At 34.8% G+C, this 26,059-nt stretch overlaps 1 non-coding gene across 1 annotated transcript; it reads left to right on the plus strand.

Moving 5' to 3' along the window:
- Positions 1 to 21,723: 21,723 nt before the first annotated feature.
- Positions 21,724 to 21,829, plus strand: LOC114916906 (small nucleolar RNA R71). The gene has a single exon (XR_003805567.1). It is a non-coding gene; the product is annotated as a small nucleolar RNA R71 (small nucleolar RNA).
- Positions 21,830 to 26,059: the final 4,230 nt, after the last annotated feature.

The following is a 26,059-nucleotide window of genomic DNA, read 5'->3' on the forward strand; positions in this document are numbered from 1 at the left end:
TCCTAATACGTTCCAGACGGGTATTCATCCTCCCTCATCTTTCGATTAACTTCATAAGTACATCTTTCGATTTCCCTGGTTTTCGAGTAGTCTCAATAGGAAGGATATTTTGTTGTTCTTGCAATCAAGGGTGAAGAAACCAAAAGGTTTACTGTTGGGTTGGACTACTTGAATGATCCTGCGTTCTTGGGACTTCTGGATCAAGCTCGAGAAGAGTATGGTTTCAGACATCAAGGAGCTCTTGCACTCCCTTGTCTGCCTCAAGAGTTGCAGAAGATTCTAGATGCTCACAAAGCATAGGGCATTGCAAAGATAAATGAAGGAATACTAGTCTTGTTCCACAATTTGAGAACAACTACTAGGAAGCATAATCAAATTATGTATTACTTTGTGTATGTCCAATAATAAAACTACTGTTTTTTCAATGAAAATAATGCATAAAAAAAGACTAACAATTAATTTAGTATTTTGAGTAATTTCTTTGATCATAAATTTTTAATTATTTTTTTTAAATAGTTATGAGCAAAATTCTTTTAAGTTTGAGATATTCAAATCTACGTCCGATAACGAGGAAAAAATAATAAAAGGATGAATAATATTCACAAAAACAGACGTTAGTTTAAGAAATTACAATGATATCCTTCACTTTAAGGAACTATGACTAAAAAATATCTCATGGAGGTCACAACAAATCCCACGAACCATTTTAAAACATTTAGGTGTCAATTTGGTACCGAGTCCTAGGGCTCGTTTACGTAGCTGTTATTGATCTTTTCATAAATGTATCAAAATCAATTTGTAAATAATAGTAAGATTGTTTCTTTAGAGATTACGTTGATTGATTAATTAATTCTCAATTAATTTTAGAAAAGTAAAGAATATGTATGTTCAATATATTCTCTAGGGATCATCATTTTGATTCAATTGAAAAGAAAAGTATTTTGATGAAACAAGTAGTTTAAGAGACTCAAATGGAAAATACTTAGAATTGAGTTTCATCAAATTTACTCCTTTTTTTAAACTTTAATAGATACATTCATTAATCACTCTTTTATAATATTATATAGGATTAGATTCACCAAATATCAATTCCTTAATAAAGAAATTTTAAACTTTTTTTTAGATCACCAATGTATATTGAAGAAGAAAAACTTGTATTAAGAAAATCCTTTTTAAACTAACGATCTAGATCTATATTCCTAACAACTTGAACTATTAAATGATTTATTTCAAGTCTTGATCTAAAAAGTATTTTCCTTAAGTTCTATATCTAAAACCATATAGTAAATGATCAATATGTAAAATCTTTAAGAATGAAAACGAATTAATAATACACAAAAGAGATAATAACATATATAACGATTAAGAGTTATATAAGGTACAATAAGTTACATTTAGTCTCAATGAAAGAATTTAACTACCACTTTCATGAGAACCAACTCACAAGATAAAAAGATGAAGGATCAATTTGGAAATGTTGTTGTCCATTCCTAAGTCGTTTGACTCGGAATCAAAATCTTCAACTCAAGTGTTCTTCAATGGTAGATAAAGAGTGTGTGTGATGAATATGATCTGTAAGTGTAGAGAGAGAAATTGAGTCTTCAATTTGAGGCTTATTGTATGTTGTGTTTTTCAAAATCGGGAATTCAAGCCACCACAAATTCGCTTAAACCTTTATAGATTGACTTAAGCGAATCAAATTTTTGAACTTGAGGGACATAAATTTGTCTGACCTTTTGGATTCGCTTTAGGGAATCTGCTCTAGAAAGGCTTCTTTTATTGTGGCTGAAGAGCTAAGACCCTTTTATTTGGTTTAAGCCATTTGAGGACAGAATGTCATATTCAAATTTTGTGAATTCTCTTAATTCCTTTTGACATGATATGGATTAATAATCTATTTTTTTGGTAGTGGGAGATACATATCTCTATCTTCAAAAATATTCCATAACCTACATTATCTTCTCCTCTCTATGAGGTTAGTATCATATCTTTCAATAACTTCAACGAGTATTTTTATTATTTGATCTTTTTGGGAAATGAGAAAAAAAAATACTCACTCAATTCATCTCTCCACGCGAGCACTAAATTAGACCACCCATTTTACATTCGAAATTGTAGTTATGTTTGACTAGAGTTTGAATAAGAGGTCAAACTCAAAAAATTAAATTACAAACTTAATCTATTTAGTATTAATGTATATTTTCAAATTACAAGTTATTGGCTGTAGTTAAATTCAGTTATGAGAGAATTGGTCATACAATTATTGTACTGCAATTATGTAACATTATAGAGTACTGCTGGTTCGTAATGAAATTACTTTTACTGATCAAAAGATTGAGAGAGATCGAAGAGGGAACAAGCAGATGAGAAAGGGACGCGAAAATCTTCTTATATATAGGAAAAGTAATTAGAATAAAGCAGAGGTGAAAGAAAAAGGAGAAGGAAAAAATCAACTCTCCAAAGTAGCTTTATTAAAAGTTTTTTTTTTCTTTATTAAAAATAACTTATTTTTAATATTATTAGATCCCATTTCCCCCTTTAACCAAATAGAAACTTAAAAAATATATAAAAAAAAATTATAAAAATATCAAATCATAATTAAAATATCATTTTATTTTTATAAAGACAATACTTGATGGTAAAAAATTATACTTTTTGTTAAACTCAAAAAGAAATAGCAGCCTAAAAAATAAATAAATAAAAGTAAGAGAGAGAGACTATAATGTAAAATAAAATAAAAATAGTAAAGTATCATTCATTATCAGGAAAAGAAGGAAACAAAGAGGGCACGTGTAATCTGTATAACTTAGTTCAAACAATATCCTGAGGTACCATGGAATAACCAATAGATTGTTTGGACAATAAATTGCATTTTCTGTCATTAATAAATTAAAATATCGCATCAACAAAGGCGCGCGAATCAATATCCTTTGGGATTGCAAACTGAATCAGATATTTAAAATAAATTGATTTGAATAAATCAACAAATTTTATTAATGTTACATTTGCATTCCAACAAAAATCACTACGAATTTTTATGGCATTCCAGATAGGTTAAAAAGGAAGGAATCTTGGTCCACCTATCCCAAGATACAACACTCCCATGGTGTATAATGGGAGATTTCAATGACTTACTTTCCAATACTTTCTAATACTGACAAAAGGGAACTCGTAGATCACCCATCATGTCTTTTCAGAGGGTTTAGAGAAGTCGTTGCTGAAGCCAACCTGGTGGATATTCCTTTGAGTGGATACCCCTTCACATGAACCAGAAGGAAAGGCCATCCAGATCAAGTAGAGCAAAGGCTTGATAGAGCTATGGCCACCCAAAGCTGGTTTGATATTTTCCCTCAATGCACCTTATCTAATGCAATTGCCTCCAGGTCAGATCATTCCCCTATTATACTACAATTATACGTGTAAACCAACTCAAGCAAGCAACATACCTTCAGGTTTGAAAACTCATGGCTGGAAGAACCCGACATCTCTCACATTGTTGAACAAAGCTGGACCAAATGGAACACCACAGACTTCATATCCAAACTCAAACATTACTCTAACGATATAGATGCTTGGGGAAAACACATACGCACCAGGTTTCGCACACCCATCACAGATTGTAGACGTAAGCTCATGCAGTTAAGAGACAAATCTGATGCTACCTCCAATGCCACATTTCTGGAGATACAAGATAAGCTCAATACTCTCATTTTACATGAGGAGGCTTTCTGGAAACAAAGGGCCAAAGTTCACTGGCTAAAGGAAGGAGACAGCAACTCCAAATTTTTCCATGCTACAGCCTCTACAAGAAGAAAGCATAATTATATCCAAAGCATCATAAATGAGGAAGGACAAACTATCACCAACCAGAACGATATCGAAATAGCAGCTCACCAATATTTTGAAACTTTATTTCGTTAGCAGGAGAGTGATCACTAGTACAAAAGAGGTGTATTACGTCAGACATTTTCAACTTTTTACGTCAGAAAACGTACCGACGTAGAAGCGGGAGACGTAAATTTTACGTCGAATCTTCAAAACCGACGTAAATTTACGTCAGACATTAAGACAACCGACGTAAAAAAGTAGGAAAAAAAATAAAAAAAACTTAAAAATGCCAGCAGAACGGCCCGTTCTCCAAGCAGAACAGGCCGTTCTGCTTGGAGAACGGGGCGTTCTGCTTGCAGAACGGGCCGTTTTGCTTGCAGAACAAGCCATTCAGCTTCGTATAACAACCCAAAAGAAAACGCCCACTACCTACACAAATAGAACAACCAAAAAATCAAATAAAACAGATAGCCAGAGTAGCAATGCGAAGTAGAAAAGTGTTAACGAAACCTTGATTCATACCTAAGAAGCAGCAACAATGTGCAAATGAGTAACAAAGAGTTCATTCCTCTGCAAAAGACAAAAAAACGATTCAGTAACAAAGGAGAGGGAGAGGGTTTAGAGAGAAAAAAAATGAAAAGTGATGAAGAGTGAATGGGCGCGGTGTGCCTCGCGCTCTCTTATTCAAATTTGCGTTCTTTTTTACGTCGGACCCTACCAGGTCCGACGTAAAAAATTTCGCAAAAATTACAAAAATGCCACTGCATTTTTTTTACGTCAGATTTTCGTATTTCTGACGTAAAAGGGGTGACGTAATATGATAATTTTCCACTAGTGGATATTACAGGAATTATAAATCACATTCCAACCAAAATCACGGAGGAAGAGAATAACAAACTCCTTAACCCTTTCAGCCTCGAAGAATTCAGAGTCGCTCTATTCTCCATGCACGGTGACAAATCCCCGGGACCAGACGGTTTAAACCCAGGATTCTATAAAAGATTTTGGTATCTACTGGGTCCTGAAATTTATCATGCAAGCAACCAATGGCTTGAACAAGGATCATTTCCTCCTCAACTCAATGACACAAATATAGTACTCATCCCAAAGATAGACCACCCTACTTGATATGAACCCAGAGGGATGGATTCGTTTTACGGATCTATCTAGGTTGGAAAGCTCATAATTAAGAAATTAAAAGAAAAAAATATGGATTGAGGTAAGAAATGGAAGAACAACGCCACAATCCCTAAAGATTGATAAGTTGAGGAAGATTCGCCACTTTGAATTAGGAAATTCAAGGATAAGAATCAAAAGTAGTTCCTAAGAACCTAGAGAGAGAAAATCCTCTCAATTGGAAAAATATCCAAATTCTGAATAATTCATTTTCTCCCCAAACTTTTACAAATGGTTCCTATTTATAAGCTTAGATGGGCAAGATGACATAAATTCCCACTAACACTTAATATTGACTCTTCACTAGCCCACTAACTAAGCAATAAATTCCCACTAGCATTTATTTCCCCTTAGCAACCTAAAAGGCAAGGCAACCTATCATATTTATTTAATAAAATAAAATAAAACGAAAATTACATTAAAAATAAGATAATGAACTTATTAATTATTCAGTCCCAAACTACTTAAATTCCTAGTCCATTATTGCTTCTTCTTGATTCACATCATACCCTCCTTCTTTGAGAAGATTCGTCCCGAATCTTTAGACTTTATTTATTTCCTAATTTATTTAATTCACTAACTACTGCCGAAACGTAAATGCTTCCTCCTGGGTCGAAGACATCTCGCTTGTATCCATCTCTAGCTTCACCTGTTGGTAAGTTATTAATCATCAATGAAACAAATAAAACCTCTTCAAACTCATAACCACAAACGTACTCAATGAATAGGAATTGAATCCCATTCAAGTGGCAGCTTTGGAAAATAGTAACTTCAAACAACAAATCAACTCCATTTTCCAGGTGCAAGGTCTCTTGAATTTTATTTTGAAAGGTGGACTGAATGTATAAAGGTGCATTAGGAATGATGTTTAAATGCTTCTTCAAACAAGAAAACTTGTCCTCTTGTTCCTGTAAATTTGACACATCAAAAGAAGAAAATGTAACGTTAGAGTTGTCATCTTCCTCTCTATGTATCTCATCTTCTACTCTCCTCTTCTCTTCTCTTTCTTTTTCTATCTTTATTTTCAATTTCAGTTGATCCTCATGTACATCGTCGGATGATAGACATATCAACTTAATCCTTCGTCCACCATGCACAAAAGAAATAGAAGGTCGTTCAGGATTTATAATTTTATTATACAACCATGGCCTCCCTAATAACATATGGCATGTCTCCATGGGGGCAATATCACAAAGAACTTCATCTTCATATGTTCCAATAGAGAATTTAATCATTGCTTGTCCATTTGTAGTGGGCAGACATAATTTCTCAACCGCCCTGCTGCTCACGACATTTCTGAAATTAAATTCATCTACTGCAACCAAGAATAGAGAGTCGTCAACCAAACATCTTGTATAGTAAATTTCCATTTCCATTCCAAACCCAGAGCCGAAGCTCTGATACCAAATGATGTGAATTAATCGATTATAAGGAAGGCGCCACAAATATGATTATTTGATAAGCCAAGAAAGATCGCCACAAGAATTGGAGAATTCTTGATAAGATCAAATGATGCAAGGAAAAACCCTAGCAGAGCTAAAACTCACAAAAATTTGTAATCTGAATAATCTGTCCTTTTCTCAACTCTCAAAATGTTTAATACAACTTTTGTTTGAGTTTGCCTCATTTGGAAGTAAATAAAGAAAATTAAAATATTAATATCCCAACAGAAGCTAATATGCCCAAGTGGTTTGATGAAGGCATTATAAGCTTAAGGTCTTGGGTTTAAATCCTGAAATGTAGTAGTTTATTATTTTTATTTTTAATACTGCCTTTTACAAAACAAAACTAACACAACTTTAAAACTTAAGACATAAAAAGATAATAATAATAAAATAAAAACGAAATCTTCCAGTTGGCCTCCTAGCTTCCCAAGCAAGCTATGCATGTAATAAGTCTAGCCTCGTCCATGTGTTGAGTCGATTGTTGGGTCTCTAGTAAATGGGCCACTTTGTGCTGCAATGCCTCTTGGGTTTTTTTAAGCATCCCTCTAGTCATAGGCCCACTTAAGATTTGAATTGGATCTTGATCTTTGTCCTCTTCGTCGTGGACTTGGGCCTTCTGGTCATGGGCCTCTTGAGTTTGGGCTTTTATGTCCACATCACTACTTCAATGAAAGATTATCGTCCAATATCTCTATGCAACGTTCTATATAAGGTCATAGCTAAAGTCTTAGCAAATAGACTAAAACCTCTGCTGCCAAAGTGTATATCTGAAGAGAAATCCGCTTTTGTAAAGGACAAATCTATACTGGATAATGTCCTCGTAGCAATGGAAACACTACACCACATGAAGTGTAAGACAAAAGGCAAAGTGGGAGAGATGGCACTCAAAATAGATTTTAATAAAGCTTTTGACCGTGTCAGCTGGTCATACCTGCAAGCACTCATGCTCAAAATGGGATTCCATTCTCGTTGGGTTCACTGGATGAGTTTATGCATGTCCTCGGCTCAATCACAGATTATCATTAATGGAGAAGAAACCAAGCCAGTGAATCCACAAAGAGGTATCCGACAAGGTGACCCCTTGTCCCCATATCTATTTATTCTATGCACCGAGGGATTATCAACACTCCTCAAAAGATGTTGCGGGTTGCATCAATTGTCCCGTGGCGGAGGCTAGGTGGGCCAAGTCACTGTCGAATAATGGCGCTTGGGCTGCTGCACTCTTAAGTAAAAAGAGTTGCGCCCTGACTATTAGCTATAGCTTTTGGCCTAGTGGTAAGCGCTCGATCCAACAATTGGTATCAGAGCCAAGGTCATGAGTTTGATACCCAGCGGGGCAATTGCTGAGGGGGAGATTGTTGCGGGTTGCATCAATTGTCCCGTGGCGGAGGCTAGGTGGGCCAAGTCACTGTCGAATCATGGCGCTTGGGCTGCTGCGCTCTTAAGTAAAAAGATTTGCGCCCTGACTATTAGCTATAGCTTTTGGCCTAGTGGTAAGCGCTCGATCCAACAAAAAAGCTGTAAGTTGCGGTGACTTGCATGGGATAAAGTTTTGTAGAGGAGCCCCAGAAATAACTCATCATCTACTGTTTGCAGATGATTGCTTCTTGTTTAGTAAAGCCACTCCACGTGACTGCTCCAAACTTCGAGAAATCCTAGATTTGTATGAAAGAGCATCCGGTCAATCAATAAATTTCCAAAAGTCAGAGATTTTTTATAGCCGTAATACCCCAAACAGTATTCGAATATCCATCAATTCGGAGCTACATATCACAGAAATCATTGGCACCGACAAGTATCTTGGCTTACCCTCCATGATTGGACGAAAGAAAAAGGCTCTGTTCAACCAAATCAAGGATCGTATATGGAAGAGAATACAAAGCTGGAAAGGAAAACACCTCTCAAAGGCAGGGCGTGAGGTCCTCATAAAATCAGTAGCCCAATCCATACCTACGTACTGCATGGGAGTTTTTTTAATACCCACCTATCTAGGAGAAGAGATCCAAAGGATGTTGAAATCCTTTTGGTGGGGGTCAAACAAGAAAAGAAACAAAGGCATCCACTGGTTAAACTGGGAGAAATTATCTATGAGAAAAGAATACGGCGGAATGGGATTTCGGCACATTTATGGCTTTAACCTAGCCATGCTAGGGAAGTAAGGTTGCAGACTCCTTTCCAACCCCGATGCTATATTATCAAGAGTTTTCAAAGAAAAATATTTCCCAAGAGGGGACTTTTTGGAGGCCTAGCTGGGTCACAATCCAAGTTATGTATGGCGTAGCATCCATGCTTCACAGGTAGTGGTAAAAGGTGGCCTAAGATGGTGCATTGGTAATGGAAGAAGTTTGAAGGTTTGGCATGACCCATGGCTCCGTAATCCCACAAATTCCTACGTAGCAACACCTATTCCAGAAGGACATGAAAACCTCACAGTAGCAGAGCTTATCGACATGAATGAGAGAAAGTGGAATCAAGACCTCCTATCTACTTTGTTTGGGACAGAAGACATTAGAGATATTTGTTCTATTCCTCTCCTAAACTTACACGAGCACGACACACCATCATGGAAGCTCTCACGCAAAGGCTCTTACTCCGTGAAGTCTGCTTATTATTACGTGATGGAATCACTTATATCCAATGCGCATCTTCATGTGCCAGGAAATTGGAAACAACTCTGGAGCTTGAAAGTCCCGAATACCATGAAGATCTTTCTATGGAGAATAGCTCGAGGGTGTCTACCATCACGAATGAATCTACAGCAGCGTGGAATCCCCTGTACTTCTCTGTGTGCGCACTGCAGCCTAAACCAAGAAAATGAATGGCATATTTTCTTTGGATGCCAAACAACAAAATCATATTGGATGACCTCCGGTTTATGGCCATCGATAAATGCCTAAATTGACAACGGAGAGGATTTTAAGGATACTATTTTCTCCCTAATATCAAACCTGCATCATGATATTGCGTGTATGATGAAGATTTTCGCAATCTCACCACTTGGCAAGCAGACCAAGTTTCGAAGTAGTATTCAAATATCGTCCTCAGGGATTTGAGTGTTTAGTAATTCTTGCTCTAATGATTTAAAAGAGAATGTTGTTATAATTGCAAATGAGTGAAGATAGGGTAAAGCAACACAATAAAATAAAAGTAGTAAAGATAATGATTAAGAAACAAGGATTGGTTCAGAGTACTTGCTAACTCGTAGATCTTCTTAAAGTAAATGTGATTCCAATTTCATTATTTTCACATTCATTAAGTAATCCAACATGATTCCTCAAGGTTGAATCCTAAAGTCATTAAGCTCAAAACATGATTCCTCTATGGTTTGAGTTTAACACTTCGCATTAAGAACAATGACTTGAAAAATGTGACTAACCAAATCAAGTTTATTCCTAGAACGAGAAATGATTAGGTGCAAGATTCAGTTCGGTTTTCAAAAACGTTTTCCAACTGGATTCAAAAACCAAATATTCATACAACGGGTGATCAAGCCGATATAAGCATTAAGAGAAGAATCAAGCACAAATAATGAGATCAAAATGCATATATTTAAGAAGAAGAGGAGTTAGTAGTTACATCCAACCAATCCTAATGAGTTTAGCCACACATGACCATTACAAGATCTAAGAAGTAAAAGAAGAGATTACAAAGTTGGAGATGAAAACAAAGGGTTGGGCTTCGTTCCCAAATGACCCAGCTGCCCAAGTAGTAGTTCCTCCTCTGGTTCTCTCTTCAAGTCCTCCTTACTCTGTTTTTCTCTTCTTAATTTCATCATGCCCTGTTTCTTGGCTTTTCCCCTTTTATATGAGCTTTAAAACAGGGGCAAAAAGTGATTTTTCCTCCCACAGCTGCAGCTGTAAATCCACAGCTATAGCTGTGGAGAGTCCTTCAGAGTGAAGAAACTCCTGGCGCTACAGCTGTAGCTCCACAACCATGGCTGTGGAAACTCCTTCATGATTAAGCAACTCCCTAAGTTGTAGCTGTGAAACCACAACTATGGCTATGAGTCTTTGTGACTTTCCTTGATCTCCCAAGCCTCAACGCTCAAGCTATGGACCTACAGCTTTAGCTTCAAGTCTCTGGAACCAAAAAAATGAGCATTCTAGATTTCCACAGCTATAGCTGCAGAACCACAGCTATAGCTGCAAGTTTCTGACCTTCACAATTTCTCCCCAGATTTCCACAGCTCGAGCTCCAGATCCACAACTATGGCTGTGGATCTCTGCCTTCCTAAAAAACCTGCAAAAAATGAGGAAATTCCTTAAGATTTTGCTACTACTCCTCTACTCTTTTAGTATAACTTGATTCTTTAAATAAAGGGGGGTAAAATAACATATATAATATCTACAATTACCAAAAAGAGTACCAAAGGTTGAGTACAAATCATGCATAAAAGACACTCAACGACTACACCCAACTTAATCTCTTGTTGTTCCCCAACAAGATACCAATCAAAAACCAAAAAGGTCACTTCCTACCATGAGATTTCTTCTGTATCAACAATAGGTAAACGCTCAATCAATTCACCATCACAAACCAATTTCTACTAATTGAGGTGCCCACAACAACAATCATGCTCAACCACAAAAATTGCAAGGCAAATCATAGCATGAACATTACAAACCAATATCTAAACATACTCTCTCAACAATGGCTCTCCAGGGTGAGTGTTTCTCTCAATTCCAATAATCATTTCTATGAACATAAGCATTGATATCATCTCTTCAGTACTACTCTTTGAGAGAAAATTAGGGATCATAAGGACTTTTTTGAAGGTTGAGGGTTGACTGAGGCTTGGTTAACAAAGGAGTGTGGTTTTTCAAATTAACAGGGTTTAAACTCAAGAGAGTAAAATGAAAATGAACCAAACACTCCATCTTGTTTACTCTAAATATTCAACTCCAACTAAATCTCTCAGCCCAAATTCTTCCTCTAATTATACACCCTCTTTTCTTAAGATTCTTTGCCTAGATTTCAAGAGGCCCCTCTCTTTTTAGACATTTTGTACAGGTGCTTGCTTATTTTGCTTTTGATTTGATTTTTTGATTTTTTTTAATTTTTTTGATTTTTTTTAATTTTTATTTTTATTTTTATTGTTGATTTTTATTATTATTTTTTTTTGATTTTTTTTTGAATATATGATAATGATAGAATGAAACTAACAAGAACACTTGATTTTGAACAGTGAAAATGATGGAGGGGTGACTCTTCCCTTCAACTTTGCATTAACTTAATTTCTCCACTTTCTTTCAACTTGGTAATTTTTACCAACTATCCCAACTTAATCCCCAATTCATTTTCATTTACTCTCAAGAGTTTGGTCAGGGTGATGAGTTGGTATTTGGGAGAGGTTTAAAGTTATTTGAAGGTTAAGGCTCAAACAGGTTTTAAAGGATGGATTCAATTATGGCTAGCAGTTTGGCTCTAAGCTTAAGAAAATTTCAGTTATTCACAATGGGATGTCTTGATCCTGTCCAAAACTTCTCACAAGAGCAATCATTCAAGACTCAAACAATGCAAACACATATGCTATGATGATGGCTCTCAAAGTATAAATGTATATGATAGATGCATTGTTTAGTCTCTCTCACTCACCAGCTTGGCTAAATGTTCAATTACTGATCTTTCATGCCATGCTAATCAAATATCTCACAACTTCATGATCAAGCAAATTGGATGAGTACAACCTCAAAGAAAGTCTCAAAACAAACCATTTTAAGGTGAATCAAAATATGTGTTTTCACTTTTTGTTGATCTAAAAGCCATCTCATTTCCTACCTTTCAAGAATGATTTTCAATTTTTCCCAAATTTTTTTTATTTTTTTATTGTTAATTCACAAAAAGTATATAAACCACCAGATAGTCCAAACAATTAACAAAATAGAAACTAAAACAACTAGAATTTAAAATGATTGGAATTTAAAATGACAGGAATTAAAGTGGAACTCCTTTTTCTCAGAACGAGGGTGACAACGACCCTTCATCATCTCTTTCTTTATCATTTCCTGCTCATGCTCCTGCTCCCCACCATGAAGTTGTTCACCTTGATCTCCTTGATCTCCACCCCCTCCAAAAAATATAGGACTGTTCCCAGGCCACTTCAGATGGTGGTGGTGGGGTTGATGTAGCTGAGATTTTATGAGTGGCTTTAGAGCCTCTGCCTGAACCGCCACCTCTTGAACGAACTATCTGAAAATTTGACAACCAATTCTTGCAACCAAGTTAATCCACAAGTTGGTCATACAAACAAAACACAATTCTTCATGGGGCATAAGGAATGATCAATAAACATTCTAACATGTGAAGCACTAAAGTTATTTCAAAGCCACCAATGAACAAGCAAATATTTCCTACTAGCTCCAATGATCAATGATTTCACACTTTGGATAAAGAACACATATTCACTTAGGCATTTGATCAAGCAATTGATGGACATGATAAGGAGAAACAACATGCATGTGAATTCTTGCCATACAAAGCTCAAAATTCTTCACAAAATGGAACATTTCAGTGACCACCTTTTTCAAAGCTTTCATTGTGTTCAAATCAAATACTTTTCTCATTCAGGCATTTCTTTGAACACAAAACAGGCAGAAAATGTGAATGCTTATGCATGTTCACGTTGAAGGTTCAAACACTCAAAATCATGCTATCTTGTCCAAGAAAGGAAAGAAGCAGAAAGATATACTTCCAAACACTATAAGAAAAATGATAAATTGCGACGGGCAAATTGCGACGGTTATCTAGAAACCGTCGTCGCTTTGATATTGCGACCCTTCATACGAAAGTTTTTCAAAACCGTCGCAAAATTGTTCAACATTGCGACGGTTTATCGTAAACCGTCGCAAAATTTGTTTAACATTGCGACGGTTCATCATAAACTGTCGCAAAATTTGTTTAACATTGCGACGGTTTATGATAAACCGTCGCAAGTTTAACATTGCGACAGTTAATCATAAACCGTCGCAAATTTAACATTGCGACAGTTAGTCATAAACCGTCGCAAAATTTTCAGCATTTTTTTATTAGAATTTAAAAGTTTTTTTTTGAAGTGTCATGTATATTATCTTAATGAGCTTATATTTTATTAAGAATTTTATATATATTTTCTTTAACATGAGGTACACGATTTTTTTTCTTTATATAATTTCAAAATCGTGACTAGAATATAAATTTATCTTTCAACAAACTTATGAATTTATCTTGTATGTAAGATGTGTTAGAGTATATAAATAAGTATAATTATCATTTTATAACTTAATTTTTGAGTTATCACATCACATATTATTGAATAATTTACAATGTTAAATTTTATAAATTTTATTTTAAATGTCCATCTTTTTAACACTATTAAAAATATAAAAATAAATATGTTAAATTTTATAAAAATCTAGTTTAATTTATTTATGATATAAATATGTTTTTAATATCTAATATATATTTTTAGACGATAATTTATTTTAAAATATATCTTATAATAACAATTCTAAATGGAACATAAATCTTCTGATTTTTCTTATTTTGATTTTTTTCTTCAATATATACAATTTTACTATTTTGATTTTTTCAATCAACGTATACAATAAATAAAAAACACAAAAGATAAACGTGCATGGTAAAAATTTTATAATTACATCAGTGTAAATTTTACTAAGTGTTACACCACTCAATAACTTTATATTAAATGTGAATTTTGTAAATTTAGCCGTTAAATTGAAAATCTTTTACTGTTATATCATATATACAAAATGTTATATTAATCGAAGATGATTTCTTATAAAAACAAAATTAAATTTGTCGAAAAATTTATATTTTCGATGAGAAATTTTTTGTAGGAAAAGCTATATTATTGATGGAATATTTCAGAAAAATTTATATTTGTTGAAAATGTAAGAACTGGTTTTAAATTTGATATGAAAATATTATGATATAATTAGATAAGATTTTAAGTTAGTATTTTATTAATGGTTGATAATTAAAAAATAAAACAAGGATAAATACATTTTTTGAATTTTATATGTTTGATTTAAGATAACTTACAAAATAACTCTTGGTAAAGTTATTCCACTCAATAACTCATCGTGTGTGTTGAATTTCATCGATCCAATTAATTGTTAACTTAAAAATTATTAAATTTTACTAATAATTAATATAAAAAAATTAATTAGTTTTGGAATAAATTATTTTCCAATTAACAATATAATTGAAACATTAATTATTTTAAATTATTTAATTAAAATTTTATTGACAATTTATTATATGATCTTAATATTTTTGTATAACTAATATCTGGTTTTAAATTTGATATGAGAATATTATATATAATTAGATAAGATTTTAAGTTAGTATTTTATTAATAGTTGATAATTAGAAAATAAAACAAGGATAAATACATTTTTTTTAATTTTATATGTTTGATTTAAGGTAAATAAATATATTAAATTAATTAATAATTTATTTAAAATATTAAAATTTAATTTATAAGTATGTAATAAATAAATATTTATAATTTTATAAATTATATTGTCATTATAAATTAAAAAATTTAAATAATTTAAATTATAATTTTAAATCGAAATAAGTAGATGTTAATTATAAAAGTAAGTACATATAAATAAAGAATAACTAAATATATTATTATTATTATTATTATTATTATTATTTGTAATATAAAATTATTATATATTATTATTATAGTACAAATATGAGATTGTATATTTGAGGATGACTTAAATGAATTAATTTGTACAAGTTATACTGATAACATACATATACATTTCGGTAGCTTACTCATCAGAACTTCACAGTTAAGTGTGCTTGACTTGGAGTAGTACATGGATGGGTGACCTTCTGGGAAGTTTCCCAGAAATTGCACAAGTAAGGATAAAACATGCTAAACAGTGAAATATCGTGAAATAAAATCCTTGAAAGGCAAAATATGAGGATTGTTACATTAATAAATTTATTAAAATAAAAAAAAATTATAATTTCTGACGGGTAAAAAAAGGGTTGTAATATTAATTTAGAGGCAGTTGATGAAAGGGTCGCAATGTTAATATAGAGGCATTTGGTGCGACAGTTGATGAAACGGTCGCAATTCCAATTTTGCGACGGTTTGTGCAACGGTTCTGATAACCGTCGCAAAATTGCCTGGTGACGGACGATTCTGCGACGGTTCCCAAACCGTCGCAATGTTGTCTTTGCGGCAGTTCTAACCGTCGCAATGTAGGCCATATAACCGTCACAAAATCGTCATTTTCTTGTAGTGAAATCAATCAAAAAGTTTCAGAATGATGAAAGACTATGAAGAGAGTTCAAAGAAATGAATCACTTACAACCACCTTCCATGCAACGAAGAAAGAGAAGAGAAAGGTGAAAATTTTACCTTGTAATGCCAATAAAAATGGATCCTTTTTGTGTTTATGTGCACAATGGATGATGAAGAATGAAGGTTTTATGGAGATTATGAAGAGAGGAGATGAGACGTGGAGAGGTGAAGAGGTTTCGTGAGTGGGAGAAGAAGAGAAACGAAGAGGTGGAGAGAAGGGTTCAGTTTTAAAACTGACCCAAAATGCTTAAAACCTCTTATTTTTCAACGTTTTGCCTCTCCGCTTAAGCGCCAAAGCCACCGCTAGAGCGGTGAGTGAGTTTAAATTAAGAAAAATGGCTCCAGAGGGTTGGCGCTATGGCTGTGACGCCAGCGCTGCAGCACCAAAAACCAAATTAACAAAAGTGAACTCCAGAAAATTGGCGCTTTAGCCGTGAGAACAGCGCTTCAGCGGTGAGACCTTTCTCACAAAATGGGTTCTAGGGAGTTGGTGCTTTGGCTGTGAATTGTGGCTCTGCAGCTGTGGAAATGGTTATACAATTTGATCAACCCGAGAATTGGCGCCTAGGCGTTTGGATTAGCGCTTGAGCGCTGAGATTGTAACACCCAGTTTTTTTAAAAGATGGCATTTTCGTAATTATTGATGGCATTTTCGTAATTTTAATAAAGGAATAAGGGTATTTCTGGGTGTCGGAACGGGCCGTTCCAAATGCAGAACGGGCCGTTCCAAAAGAGGGAATATGCTTGTTTTTAAAGACCCAGAACGGGGCCTGGAACGGGCTGTTCTGGAAAAGAGAACGGGCCGTTTTGAAATCAGAACGGGCCGTTTTGCTGGGTTTTGGAACAGGACGTTCCGATTTTGGAACGGGCCGTTCCAGTTGAGAAATTTTCACAGATTCGAAGGATCCGGAACGGGCCGTTCCGAATTCAATACGGGCCGTTCCGGGTACACCAGTTTGCTTATAAATAGGAGGCTGAGGGTGAAAAATTATATACTGAGTGAGAAGGTGAAATCTTAGAGAGAGAAAGAGGAGAGAGAGAGAGAGAGAGAGAGAGAGAGAAAGAAAGAAAGAAAGAAAGAGAGGGAAGAAAGAGAGAATCCAGAGGAGGAGGCCCTGCCCAAGTTCCGACTCCTGCTTATCCAGGTAAGGGGGAAGTGAGAAACCTCACTCAGGGGTGTGGGGATAATTGTTAGACAGTTTGTTTGTCGGATTGGCCCCCAATCCCTTGCCGTTGCTCTGTTGGATTTTCTATTTACTCTACTTTGCTCTTTGTTGAAGGTGTCGTTGTTCTGTTTGATTTTCTATTTACTCTACTTTGTTCTTTGTTGAAGGTGTCGTTGTTCTGTTTGATTTTCTATTTACTCTACCTTTTTCTTTGTTGAAAGTAATAAATGAATATAGAATTAATGTTAATAATAAATGAGTTTTAATATGAATAAGAATGCTCTCTAAATCTCTGTGAATACCTATGCGGACCTTATGAGGAGTATTTATGACATGACCATGGAAATATGGACAAATGACATGAGACCTAAGAATGGACTATGAGACCTAAAAATGGACTATTGAGACAACCTGTGATAATAAGAATATGAAAAATAATGACATGATATACTTGATGAAACCTTGTACTAAGTTAAATGTTGAGTTCATGAAATAATGAATATATGTCATGCATCATATTCATATATTACTCTAGGTGTGCCGCTGAGGCCGCATACCAACGATGCTAACAAGGTGTACCTTAGGGTCACCGGTGATGTAACTTGCTAACGAGGTGTACCTTAGGGTCACCGGTGATGTAACTTGCTAACGAGGTGTACCTTAGGGTCACCGGTGATGTAACTTGCTAACGAGGTGTACCTTAGGGTCACCGATGATGTAACTTGCTAACGAGGTGTACCTTAGGGTCACCGGTGATGTAACTTGCTAACGAGGTGTACCTTAGGGTCACCAGTGATGTAACTTGCTAACAAGGTGTACCTTAGGGTCACCAGTGATGTAACCAGGTGTACCTTTGGGTCACCAGTGATGATATGTGAAAATTCCTTATGGCGCCACATGCATGCATTTATGAGTCGAGTTCATGACATCATTGCATGATAAATGAGTATATATGTGATATTGATTATTTATGTGTATTGTTTACATGTGACTTATATATGTTGTGTGTGTGAGCTATCTAGCCTTTATTTCTGCACCTGAAACTGAGTGAGATGTTTCTCACTCCCTTGTTGTTTTTGTATATGTCTAAATTATGTTGCAGGTGAACAACATCATGAGGATGTTGGTGATGAGGCTTAAGGCTTCAGTTGGGCATGCTCTGATAGGATGTGACATCGGGCATAGTTAGGCTTATTTTAACATGTTATCATTTTAAAAGCTTTAATTTTCTCTTCCTTTGTAATTTTGAACGTTATTGAGAAAAGACCAAAATGTACATCTTTGTCATACTATTTTATTACATGATTTGAAAGTGATATATTAATTCCTAACTAGGAGGCACTGCCACCTTTACTGGAATTAATATATATTCTCCTTTATATGATTTCTTGAGTTTAATACTTATATTTGATTTTTTTTATGATTGATGAGTTACAAATGTGAATCTTCTACCTTATGAGATTTGAAACAATTGTTTTATACATGAAAGATGTTATTAAACTATGAAAGATTTTATTTACTCAAAAAGAAAAAGAAATTATTGTTTACATTTATTGTGTATTAACGTTGGGGTAGAGGGTGTCACAGAGATTGTTTCCATGTGAGAGACCTTTGCAGAAAATTGGCGCTATGGCCATGGAATTGACACTGCAGCGCCAATGCTTAGAATTTGATTTCTTAGTTAGAAATCACTGCTACCCAGATTCCCAATGATTTTTCATGATTTAAGGGAATAGCACAATTTCTTAAAGCACATGAATGAGCCATTCAAATCATATTCACACATTTTTCATTCATTTTGAACTCTTTCTTGAAATCTCTAATTAAACCATTACCTCAAAACTCTCAAAACTGCTCAAGCATATGTAGATCATCAAGACATTACAAACAGAGTGTGCAACCAACATGATCAAGGAACTCAAATTTTTCAAAATATTCTAACCATTGAAACACATCAAGTGCTTGTACTTCCTACGAGATATGACTCAAAGCACCCACTTGGACCAAGAACTTGAAACTGTAAATCTTCCTATTATTACACACTACTAAAACTGCACACAACTAAAATGTATTAACAACACAATTTTATGCACTGCAGCAACATATCAACCATGAAGCAAATACGTTCAGCAATTGCAAAACATACCTATCATAACACCACAAACAACATGGAATCAAACCTCCCTATGAACAAAGACATTTTACTCCCCACTCAAAATTATCAAAATAATCACAGATCCAATACCCCAAAGCATTGCACCCCTATTATAAAGCAGCAAAATAACTTCCCAAATCTTAACACACAAGACACAAACAGAACCTCAACAAAAAACAAACATTCCAATTATCAAACACAATCATTCTGAAATCAAACAATTTTATAATTCAAAAAAAACTCTTAGCTACCTACTATTTAACACACAACTCAAAATTTAAACCAGAAATAAAATAGAACATGTTAATTTAGTGTCTTTAGCTTGATAGTAGTTGTATGATCATGACTCCTTCAAATGAGTAATGGTAGTGAGTCTTTCAACTTCACCACCCAGATAATGCTTGAGCCTTTGACCATTGACTAACCAAGTCCTTCCAGAGGCTGGATCTTTCAGCTCAATGTCTCCATGTGACTTGATAGATTTAATTAAAAATGGGTCTGACCACTTAGTTTTGAGTTTGCCCGGAAATAACTTCAATCTAGAGTTGAACAGTAACACTAATTGGCCGGCTTTGAAGCTCCTTTTTAAAATCTTCTTATCATGATATGCTTTGATTCTCTGCTTGCAGTGCTTAGAAGACTCATAAGCATTAAACCTCATTTCTTCAAGTTCAAGAAGCTGTAACTTCCTGTGTTTTCCAGCTACGTTAGCATCCAATTCCAGCTTCACTACTTGCTCTTTTTCCTCCCTCTTCAATTCTTCTTTTGACTGAACATTGGCAGAAGAGTTTTCTCTTTTATTTAGTGCATCAATAACATCTTGAACCTCTTCATCTATGACCTTATCCAATTCTTCATTAGAAATAAGCAAAGCCTTCTCAAGTGGCGATGAGCTCTTGAAATCATTTTGAGCTTCCAAGTACACATCATCTAATACATCAATTTTAAAGCAATCTTTGTTTCCTTTTTGACACTTCATTGCTTCAAATACATTGAAACTCACTTCCTCATCTTGGACCCTCACCTTCAGCTTTCCTTCATCCATGTCAATGATAACTCGAGCTGTCTTCATAAAGGGTCTGCCCAATATCAAAGGAACTTTTACATCCTTTTCCATATCCATGACTACAAAATCAACCGAAAACATGAACTTATCAACCTTCACTATCATATCTTCCACTATACCATGTGGAAGCTTGATGGATCTGTCTGCCAACTGCAAGGTCATTCTTGTAGGTCTTACTTCCACTTCTCCTATCTTCTTTAGCATGGATAAGGGCATCAAATTAATACTGGCTTCAAGGTCTAAGAGTGCCTTACCCACTAATAAATTACCAATTGATACAGGGAGAGTGAAACTGCCTGGATCTCTGGACTTCTGAGGTAGAGACTTCTGTATAATAGCACTGCATCCTGCCTCAAGCTCCACAGTCTCTTCTTCAAGAATTTTTCTCTTCTTAGTCAACAATTCCTTCATGAACCGAGCATAAGTGGGCATTTGTTCCATGGCTTTAGTGAAGGGAATATTAATCTGGAGCTTCTTTATGATATCCAGAAATCTCAAGAACTGTCTTTCTTTTTTTTTCTTAGAAGGAGCATGAGGGTAAGGTAAGTTTCTTACAGGAATAGTGGAAATGACTTCCTTGCCCTTCTTTTTCTTTTTCTCCTTCTCAACTCCATTCTTCTCTTTTATTTTCTCACTATTTACACTCATTTTTATTGTTTTCTCCCTCATTCTTCTCAATCTCTTCCTCAACCTCCTTCAGTTCACTATTTTCTTTCTTTTCATTTTTCTCACTTACCCCAACATCACTACCTACCACCATCCCACTTCTTGTTGTTAGGGCTTGGCAATACTCCTTAGGGTTGGTCTTAGTGTTGGCTGAAAATGGGCCTTTAGACATGTTAGCTAATTGCTTAGCTAGCTGACCCACCTGTACTTCCAAATTCTTGATGGAAGCCTCGGTATTCTTCTGGTTGTTCATAGACACCTGCATGAACTGGTTCAGAGTCTCCTCCAATTTACTGGTTCTTTCATGCATAGAGGGATACATAGGCTGTTTTTATTGTGGTGGTGGCCTATTGAATGGTCCAGCTTCATTCCTCCATCCATATCCTTGGTTGTTGTTGTTTCTCCAACCTTGATTCCCCTGCATATAATTGTTAGTATTATAATTATGGGAATTAAAATTACCTCCTTTCGGTTGGTTACCCACGTAGTTGACCTCTTCTTCGTTTGAGTTCTCAGAACAATGGCCATTAGGATGATCTCCCCCACAAAAATCACACTTTAAAGAAGAATTTGATTGAGTTGGGGAGGAAGCAATGGCATGAAGCTGCTGTGGTATTTTGGCCATCTGCTTAGTCAGTGCTTCAATTTGTTGAGATAGCAGCTTGTTCTGAGCAAGGATTGCATCATTTGTACTTAGATCAAGAACTCCTCTTTTATGAGATTGATGTCTTCCATGCTCTGCTTGGTGATCAGAAGATGCCAAAGATTCTATAATCTGGGTAGCTTCTTCTGGGCTCACAGTCATCATGGTACCACCAGCTGTTGCATCTAATAACATCTTCACCTCAGGCTTGATTCCATTAACAAAGAAATTGAGTTGAGCTATATCTTCAAACCCATGGTTAGGACATTTTCTGAGCAATGACTTAAATCTTTCCCAGGCTTCACAAAATGGTTCATCTGCACCTTGCCTGAAAGTAGTAATTTCTGATTTGGCCTTAATATACTTGGATGAAGGATAGAATCTATTCACAAACTTGTTTCCCACATCACCCCAGCTTGTCAAACTTTGATTCGGGTGAGATTATAACCAAACTTTAGCTTTACCTGTTAGAGAAAATGGAAACAACCTCAAGTATACAGCTTCCTCATCACCTTCAGGAATTCCCATTGTTCCATATAACTCATAGAAATTTGAAAGGTGTGAGTATGGGTCCTCATGATCAAGGCCAGCAAATTGTTGTGAGCTAACCATAGTAAGGAAGGTAGGCTTCATCTCCATGGCTCTATAATTATTTGGAGCTGCAATACTGGAGAAATGCCTAGGACCATGTTGTTGTGCGTAATCACCTAGGGTCCTTCTAGGAGGCCTAGCTGGTCCATGTCCACCATTATGAGTGCTTGTTCCTTCTTCAACCATTTCTGTTTCAAGGTGTGGTTGATTTGATGAAGTAGAAGAACTCGGAAGATCTTGCTGTTATTTTTGGATTCTCTCTAACTGTCTAAGTCTTCTTGTTCTACTGTTGTTCCTCCTTGCCGTTCTTTCAATTTCAGGATCAAAATGCAATTCTTCGGCTGGAGTTTTCACTCGCATACAATTTCAAGAAGTCTGCACAGGAAGGTGAGTCCACAAAACACAACAAGACAAATATCTCTATATTCTAAGTATTCACAAAATAATTTATTTACACAATCACAAAATCAAAAGATTAAGAATTACTAAATAGCACCAAATCCCCAACAACGGCGCCAGAAACTTGATGAAGATTTTTGCAATCTCACCACTTGGCAAGCGGACCAAGTTTTAAAGTAGTATTCAAATATCGTCCTCAGGGATTTGAGTGTTTAGTAATTCTTGCTCTAATGATTTAAAACAGAATGTTGTTATAATTGCAAATGAGTGAAGATAGGGTAAAGCAACACAATAAAATAAAAGTAGTAAAGACAATGATTAAGAAACAAGGATTGGTTCAGAGTACTTGCTAACACGTAGATCTTCTTAAAGTAAATGCGATTCTAATTTCATTATTTCAACGTTCATTAAGTAATCCAACATGATTCCTCAAGGTTGAATCCTAAAGTCATTAAGCTCAAAACATGATTCCTCTATGGTTTAAGTTTAACACTTCGCATTAAGAACAATGACTTGAACAATGTGACTAACCAAATCAAGTCTATTCCAAGAACGAGAAATGATTAGGTGCAAGATTCAGTTCGGGTTTTCAAAAACGTTTTCGAACTGGATTCAAAAACCAAATATTCATACAACGGGTGATCAAGCCGATATAAGCATTAAGAGAAGAATCAAACACAAATAATGAGATCAAAATGCATATATTTAAGAAAAAGAGGAGTTAGTAGTTACATCCAACCAATCCTAATGAGTTTAGCCACACATGGCCATTACAAGATCTAAGAAGTAAAAGAAGAGATTACAAAGTTGGAGATGAAAACAAGGGGTTGGGCTTCGTTCCCAAATGACCCAGCTGCCCAAGTAGTAGTTCCTCCTCTGGTTCTCTCTTCAAGTCCTCCTTACTCTTTTTTTCTCTTCTTAATTTCGTCATGCCCTGTTTCTTGGCTTTTCCCCTTTTATATGAGCTTTAAAACAGGGGCAAAAAGTGATTTTTCCTCCCACAACTGCAGCTGTAAATCCACAACTATAGCTGTGGAAAGTTCTTCAGAGTGAAGAAACTCCTGGCGCTACAGCTGTAGCTCCACAACCATGGCTGTGGAAACTCCTTCATGATTAAGCAACTCCCTAAGCTGTAGCTGTGAAACCACACTATGGCTGTGAGTCTCTATGACTTTCCTTGATCTCCCAAGCCTCAACGCTCAAGCTATGGACCTACAGCTTTAGCTTCAAGTCTCTGGAACCAAAAAAATGAGCATTCTAGATTTTCACAGCTATAGCTGCAGAACCACAGCTAGAGTTGCAAGTTTCTGACCTTCACAATTTCTCCCCAGATTTCCACAGCTCGAGCTCCAGATCCACAGCTATGGCTGTGAATCTCTGCCTTCCTAAAAAACTTGCAAAAAATGAGGAAATTCCTTAAGATTTTGCTACTACTTCTCTACTCTTTTAGTATAACTTGATTCTTTAAATAAAGGGGGGTAAAATAACTATATAATATCTACAATTACCAAAAAGAGTACCAAAAGTTGAGTGCAAATCATGCATAAAAGACACTCAACAGTGTAAAGTTATAGTTATCCTATGGTCCATTTGGAGGAACCGAAATGATAAGGTATGGTCTGACACTACAACTCCACCTGGGATAGCCGTCCATATGGCCATGCAAAGATATTCAGAATGGCAGTTTGCAAAAGTAAAAGACAAATCAACCTCCTAACAACAAACGCATGTTAACACTTGGACCAAACCACTCCCAGGTTTGCTAAAATGTAATGTAGATGCAGCTGTCTTCAAGGAATAAAATATTATGGGTTTCGGCCTATGCATTAGGAACACTGATGGAAGTTTTATTAAAACTAAATCCGGTTAGCAACATGGTTTCATAAACTCCCAAGAAGTTGAAGCTCTAGCCCTCTTAGAAGCTCTCACATGGCTTAGTGATATGGGCATCACAAACGCTATTATAGAAACGGACTCCAAGCAAGTAGTTGACGATGTACTAAGCTCCACCTCTATTCCTACAGAATACGGTCATGTTTTACGTAAATGTCAATTAGTACTACAATCTCACTCGAACCTAATGGTAAGGTTCATAAAGAGACAAGCAAATCAGGTTGCTCACACCTTAGCTAGGGCGTCCAGATTTCATGCTAGCTCCACTAGTTTTGATTTAATTCCACCTTGTATTGAAATTCTTATTTTTAATGAATTAAGTTGATTTGGTTTGCTTGAAAAAAAAAATTAATAAGAGAAAGAGATAAAAATGCAGATACAGGGGATATATATGATGACTAATATATAATAAGATGTTTGGGATAGAAAAATGTTCATGAATCATTACTCGAGTAAGTGCATAAGTATCCTTCTTAATTTACTTTTCGTTTTACATAAGAAAAATGAACGAGCCTCCGAATCGAGACTCCGAAAATCATTCTGAAGATTAAAATACTAATTTAAATTATAAATATTAAATTAAATAATTATTTTATAATAAATTTATTAGAAAATATTAATAATATAATGTTCGGAGGATGATTCGTATTCTGTTTTTCTGAAGATGTAGGATTGTTCTTTACATAAACGTTTTAATTTCTTTTTTCACGTCTACTTTCTTTTCTGTTTATTTTACACTTTTTTTTTATTATCAATTATGTACAACATTTTTCATCACTACAACAAAATTTGTTATTAACGATAATTATTTAATGATAATAATTTAATTGCCACCATATATAAAAATATTAATGACTAATATATAATAACCACTAAAAATTTATTTATATTATATTAAAGTTTACTATTAGCGATAATTATTTATTAGAAAAAACTTAAATCTCACATCGATTAGAGATAAGATAATTAAATAGTATATAAGTGAGTAATAACTATCACTTTACAGGTTCATTTTATAAGGTTGACTCCTAATTCACTATTCTAAATTGATATCAAATCACTCATTATTAACAAATTCAATAATGTTATGAAATACTTACAAATCACACATCGAGTAGAGATAAAAAAAAAGTATATAAGTTATGAATTTAAAAAAGGAAATTATAAGAATAAATTATTTAAAATAAAGAAGACAATTGAAAAAATAACTTTTAATAACCTTTAAAATAACTACTAGAATTGCCACTAAAAAGAATAAGTTTTTCCGACAATTTAGTAAATCTTTACCAGCATTTTATATAAATGTCGATAATAATATTAATAACACTGAATATACCAGTTTTTATTTAAATACTGATAAAAAAATAATTATCATAACCGCTAAATAGTAAATTAATTGTCACAAAAAAATTAATTTTAGTATATTGCATTATTTTTTCTTTTTTGTCCTTATCTTTCTCTTTCTTTGACCAATCTCACACCTGGCCCCTTTAACGAACGAAAAACAAACATTATGATTATTTCCATAGAGCATAAAGATGCACACAAAATTATTCTCATCTAAAACTTTAAGTCTGTTGCATTGATAATGTTGAACTTCCCAAAATCGTTACATAACATTGACTTGCAAATAGTAATCGTTAAAAATCTAATGCCCCATGTCCTTGTATGATTAAGAAGGAACAATTCAATGAGCCAAAGTT

This window comes from Cajanus cajan, chromosome 7 (genome assembly GCF_000230855.2).
Source record: "Cajanus cajan strain Asha chromosome 7, NIPB_CcT2T_4, whole genome shotgun sequence".
In the NCBI taxonomy this organism is placed as follows: Eukaryota; Viridiplantae; Streptophyta; class Magnoliopsida; order Fabales; family Fabaceae; genus Cajanus; species Cajanus cajan.